The following is a 6278-nucleotide window of genomic DNA, read 5'->3' as shown; positions in this document are numbered from 1 at the left end:
GAGTTGGGTAGTTGAAATATAACAACGATTTTACAAGGAATATTTTACATGAATTTTACATGGTTTTAACATATTATTTACAACGACTTTACGACGAAATTAGGTAAGTTAAAGCACGTTGAATACCCGTTTTCACCTAAATATAACGGTAACATGTTTCGTTGTAATATCGATGTAATAATTACGACGTATTTCTCATTCCACGTACATTCGTCGTAAACTTACATGGAGTTTACGACGAAAACTATTCGTCGTAAATTTACATGGCGTTTACGACGAAAGTTGGATTCCTCGTAACTGCGTTGTAAACACCATGTAAATTTACGATGAAATAATTTCGTCGTAAATGTTCGTTGTTATGGGCACGTTTTCTTGTAGTGAAAGGATGGAATCATTACCACGATGTCATTGTCTATGCTCGTCGTCCAACGTCATGAGCCGTGAATCCATGCGTGAAGGTTTAAGTCACTTGGTTTGTTTCTTGAGAAGGAAGTTACTATAAACCCTAATCATATTTTTATCTCATATATTTGTTTCCTAATCTATTGTGTGAGGTCAACGCTGTGATGCACTTGATGGAAAGTTTAGTTTCGAAACAAGATCCGTCTCTGTGAATTGAGTATGTTTGAGAGTCTTGTTTGTTCATTATTACTATTGATTGTTAAACCGGAAATAGGATAATAGAGGATTCAACGTTTGACTGAATTGAATGAATTAAGAACTGTTATTTATATATGTATACATAAGTTTGTTATGAGATTGCAAGGCACAAAGATGTTGTGCGAACGACACATTGTGTGGAGATTGCGAGACACGGAGACGTTTGTGTTAGCGGCGCGTTGTATGGAGATTGTGGGGCATATGGACGTCTATGCTAGCGGCGCATTGTATGGGGATTGCGGGGGTACAATGGCGTTTGTACTAGCGGCGCATATGTGATTGTGGGGTACAAGGATGGACTCTTGTACTAGCGGCGCATAGAGTTATATATTTATATCCGTATAAGAAGAATGCGGGGTGTGTGATCTAGTTATGCACTATCAGCGCATTTGATGTTTTATGTGGTGTATTAGACCATCTCCAATGTATTCCCCTATTTTTACCTCTAAAATAGAGCATCTCTAAAATAGAGATGTGTTTCTCTCCAATGTATTTCTCTATTTTTGCCTCTATAAAGGAATATTCTCAAAAGTTTCTATTTTAATTTTACAAAAGATACATTTTGTTTATAAAAGTTGATAACTAACCCTATTTATTTTTAATTTTTAAAATATTTTCATAAAGTTATGATTTTTTTAAACTAAAGTTTTGTTAAAAGACTATTATGTAAATAAAAAATGTTATTATACTCCTACAAAAATTGTATTTCTCTATAAATATAATTATTTTGGTTATAACTATAAAAATTTGAAAGTTAAAGGATTATTTTGAAAATAAAAAAGTATGACTCTATAATAGAGGAATGCTATTTTTTCCTCTATAAATAGAGGAAAAAATAGCAATCTTTATTTTAGAGGTGGAAATAGAGATGAAATGGAGCACTTTTACCTCTATAATAGCATATAGAGGTGAAAAATAGCTAGGGTTTGGAGATGCTCATAGACACCGTGTTTGTTTCATGCTAAAGCTAGGCCTACATAGTCGTAGTGCTATGTACTGAATCAGTGGTTTGTGGTTTAGTTTCTCATACCTCACAGAGTAACTCCCCTGTTACTCACCCCTCCTTCTTTTTTCCCATTGTAGGTGAGCTTGCCGAGTAGTTGGGTATCTGGACGGTTTGGTGTCTCGGGATCGTTGGATTTTATTTTGGTTATAATTAACGTTTCGATTTAATGTATTTGGTTTTAAATTATAAACTCGTTTAATGTAGAAATTATTTGATTAAAAGTTTTGACATTTTATTCAATTTTATAAATCGGTTTAATTTGGTATTTTTCGGTTAGTAGCACGCCGTTTTCAATAGAGGAGGAGACGGGTGTTACAATGGACTTTGTCAATCCAATAGAGAATCCAACAAAGTCAACATGCCATGCTAACATCATACGAAGAAGACACGTTGAAAGCTTTTTCTAATGGTGCCGTGAAGTTTAAGAATGAGATTATCCAATTAACATGTGTTGGAATTATCCAAATAAGGACCCTTGACACAAAGCAACAATATATTTGGTGGTGTGAAGAATTTTGTCACCGGCTGGTTAGGCAACGTAGAGAATTGTATCGTTGGAAGGTTAAGAAGAAAAGAAAAAGAAAAGTTTTGGAATCGAAGACAATGGTTAAAATTTGAGGACGATTTTTTTTCAATCTGATCTAGATAAATGTTTGAAATATTTATAAATATTTATCATTCCCTCTATTTCAAAAAGATCCATATTTTTAAAAAATGCTTCAAAAAGATATATGTTTCACATTTTCAATGCATAAATTAATTGCAAATTGTAAACTTCAAAAAACATAATGGTGTTTATAAAGATTTTATTGGTTAAAAGTTGTGGATAATGGTTGATAACGGAAAATAATGCATCGGTAATTAAAATTTGATATATTTTCTTAATAAGTGTAAAAAATCTGAAACATATATTTTTCTGAAACGGCGGGAGTATTTAAAAAATTGGGATTGAGTAGTGTTTAGTATTTTAAGGATTGTGGGTATGGTTTGAGTCCTCCTATACTATTTTGGTGGTATGAAATAGAACATTCCATGTAAATGTATGTGGTCAATATAGGTGTAACGTAAGTGTCTTTTTCTTCTTTTATATAAAATAGTTTTCAGTCACTTCTGACCATATATTAATTGTGATATGTTATGTTTTCCGGTAACTATAAATTGAAAAATTATTACCAGTTCACTTTGGATGTAAATGTTAGAGTATATCAAAATCAATGTCATCTATTTAATTTGACTTCCAAATTTGGTTAGATAGCAAATAATCTTTGATTATACCCTATCATTTCATTTCATGGTAATCTTGTTATAGTCAAAGTCAAAGTCACAGCAAATTGTATGAGTCATCAATATATATGGCCAAGTATAGTATTAGTATACACAGACACGTATGCAAAGTCATATATTCCATCCGTTTAATTTTAATTATTGACTTAGAGTTAGGCACACATATTAAAAACATTTAATTTTATATATTTATTAAATAAAATATTATTACTAATACATTTAACTACATTTCAACCAATATAAAAATAGAATAAAATATAAATTTAATAAATTTTGTATTAAAATTCTAAAATGATATTTATTTTGAAAAAAAAAAATTATTTTACAATGACAACTAAATTAAAATGAAGAGAGTATATTAAAAGGAAACTAACAATAAGTCAAAGCAAATAATCTTAGTCAACAATACATATTACCGAGTATAGTATACGCATAGACACGTATGAGATAAGTCATATATATATATGGATATATATATTAAATATTAAATATTTTAAGCTATTCAATTTCATAAACAAATCGAGAAAAAGAAGAGAGAAAACACAATACAAACTACAACAAAAATATTAACATGGCTTCATCAAAGACATGTTTTTTTCTTGTGTTCTTATGTCTCGTTGTTCTCTTGATCCCAAGTATGAAGAAATAGTTTGCTTCTCTTTAATATACGACTTTGTATTATATACCTCCTTTCATACTTATAACTATATATATCATATTATATACGAAGTAAATGACGAAAAAGTGACAAAAAAATATTCAAGTCCAAAGATTCTTCTATGTTTTTATATAATACACTAAACTTTTGTTTTAATTATAATTTTCAGAATCTGCAAAAGCAGAAGATGCTGGAAGGAGTAGGCTCGTTGTGCAGGGTCTCTGCTCGCAATTTCCAGACTGCAATCAACATTGCATTGACTTAAAATTTCCAGGTGGAAAATGCATCAAAGTGACTCCAACTTTCACTTATTTGTCATGTGCCTGTTTTGCGTAATCTTATATGATAATATGTTTAAGATATTGAGCGAGTGTTAAAATATTAATAAAATGTCAAAATAATTTTAAGATGATTTTTTACGGAGAGTTATTTTATTGAGATTAAAACAAATTTACAAAGTCTTAGACAAACTTTAGAACAGAGTGTTACATAATTATATGCTAATAGACACTGATAAATAGTTAAAAAATAAAATTGATAATTTTATTAGTTGACAAGTCAAAAGTCAAAACACAGTCAACGTTTATGACTATCGTAAATGCTCATATATCGGAAAAAGTTCTCACATGTCTATTTCAAGAAATATTTCATTAGGTTTGGTCTCCTCAAAAACTAGTTACCTGAAAGGATAAACTCAAATTAAAATCATAAAACCCGAAAGTTTGTCCTGTGTCCATAACAAGTATTCAAAGCTAATACTGTCTCGGTCAAAAATACTTCTATGTATATCGTCCAAGTAAAACATAAATCTAAACATTGTATGTATAAAAACAGTTACATTTACATATGTAGTCAAGTCTCAATGCTTACATGTACTAAATCAATTATAGTTAAGTGTTATTTTGGAAATATATATTGACAACAACAAAATAATTGACTTTAGTAACAAAAAAATACACGTAACTAAAGAAACTAAAAGACTAATCCAAATAGTTTTGAAACAACTATTTTCCCTTCGAGTGCTACTATCTTCATCTGCAGATAAATCTGCAAATCTAATGACCAAAAAAATATATTTAAGAAAATCACATGTATCTTAGCACTATATAACAGAAGAAACATGAATGTAAATTGATTAACAGTTTTTTATTTTTGAAAAAAATGTAATTCTATTAGCAGAACTAACATGTAAAATGACAAAGTAATAATCTGCATAACAGTTATTATGATTAACTAAAATAGTTTTATTAATAATTGACATTAATCTAGTTACCAATGTCATTTTCACGTTCTTCGGTGGTATGAAGATGACCTAGCCTTTATTTTGCCCTACAATAGACATAGTAACCAAAACTTCTCTGTAAAGAAAATTAAACTCAAAAACATTGAAATTTTTTCATAGCTAACTGAAATAAAAATATCAAAATGCTCGCATTCGTTGTCTATTTCGTCTTCCTAAAAATAAGCCACCGAAAAGAAAACTGATTTGTTACTAAGCAATCTCTTTTTTTTTTGTCAAAAGGAAAAAAAGAAAGAAAGAGAAAGTAGTAATCTATCTTAAAAATCATTTATATAACAGAGTCGTAAAAACTTATTATTACCTCAATGTTGTTGACAATGCTTTGATTTTATTTGTTTTTCGAAGAACTAAGCTGAGAAAATTCAATTGACATCTTCAATGTGAATCATGCAAAAAGGAGTAGTTATAAACTTGTATCAGTTTTTTAAATTTAAAGTGTGTGTTTCATTTCATCAAAGTGTATGTACCTTTTCATCCACAAGGATAGCTTTCATCCAGAGAACAACTTCAAGTTTATGTTTGGGATAGTAGTCCCAAAATTCGACAGACCGCACTCTGATTTTCCATTCTTTTTAGATGAATTGAGATGGGAAATATGAGTAGACTCCAATGGCATCTTCAACCTAAGTTCTGCAGAAAGATAGAAAGGATTATGTATTAGAGAAGAAGAAAAGAATTATTCTAAGAAAATTGATAGAAAACAAAACATAACCCTGCATCAAGAGTGTTTTAGAATTGGCAATGGTGAAAAGAGAGAGAGAGAGATGAAATGATGGTGAAAAAGAGAGAGCGATGAAACGATAGTGAAAAAGATAAAGAGAATAATATATAAACTAACTTTGTTCAAAAAATAATAATATGTAAACTAACTTCATGATTGATCGTGCGGTGATGGTGGTAAGTTAAGAATAATTAGGAAATTTGTTTTTTTTTTTATATTAGTTTGTATGATAAAACGTGGGTAGTTATCCATGTTTCTCTTTTTTTATTGTTAAATTAATTTATAGAAAATATATAAAAGAATCTTTTAAAATTTAATAGACAAAAACTCATAGAAAAATTGATATATATATTTTTTTGAAACACAGAAAAATTGATATCTAAATTCATATTAATAAGCGTAGAAAAGGTAATAATAATATTGATTATGGATTCACATGGGTGAAAATAATCCTTCATAAAAACATGAACTTATATTATTGTTGCAGCAAAACTAAGATCGATAACAATGGAACACTTAATTTTTCTTTTTGACGATGTGTTGTAGACTTTTTTCCAAAAAAAAAAGAAGAAGAGAGATGTGCTGGAGACAGTTGGAGTACTGCAATGATTGTTTGTTTTATGTAAAGCTTTGCCCTGGGTACAATTTA

At 29.4% G+C, this 6278-nt stretch overlaps 1 long non-coding RNA gene across 1 annotated transcript; it reads right to left on the bottom strand.

The window, feature by feature from the left end:
• Positions 1 to 4873: 4873 nt before the first annotated feature.
• Positions 4874 to 5550, bottom strand: LOC106311435. The gene is made up of 3 exons (XR_001264014.1): positions 5376 to 5550; positions 5210 to 5281; positions 4874 to 4937 (listed from the first exon to the last, which is right to left on the bottom strand). It is a non-coding gene; the product is annotated as an uncharacterized LOC106311435 (long non-coding RNA).
• Positions 5551 to 6278: the final 728 nt, after the last annotated feature.

This window comes from Brassica oleracea, chromosome C8 (assembly GCF_000695525.1).
Source record: "Brassica oleracea var. oleracea cultivar TO1000 chromosome C8, BOL, whole genome shotgun sequence".
Taxonomy (NCBI): Eukaryota; Viridiplantae; Streptophyta; class Magnoliopsida; order Brassicales; family Brassicaceae; genus Brassica; species Brassica oleracea.
Note: the sequence above shows the minus strand (reverse complement) of the source record. Positions and strands in the feature narration are given on the sequence as shown.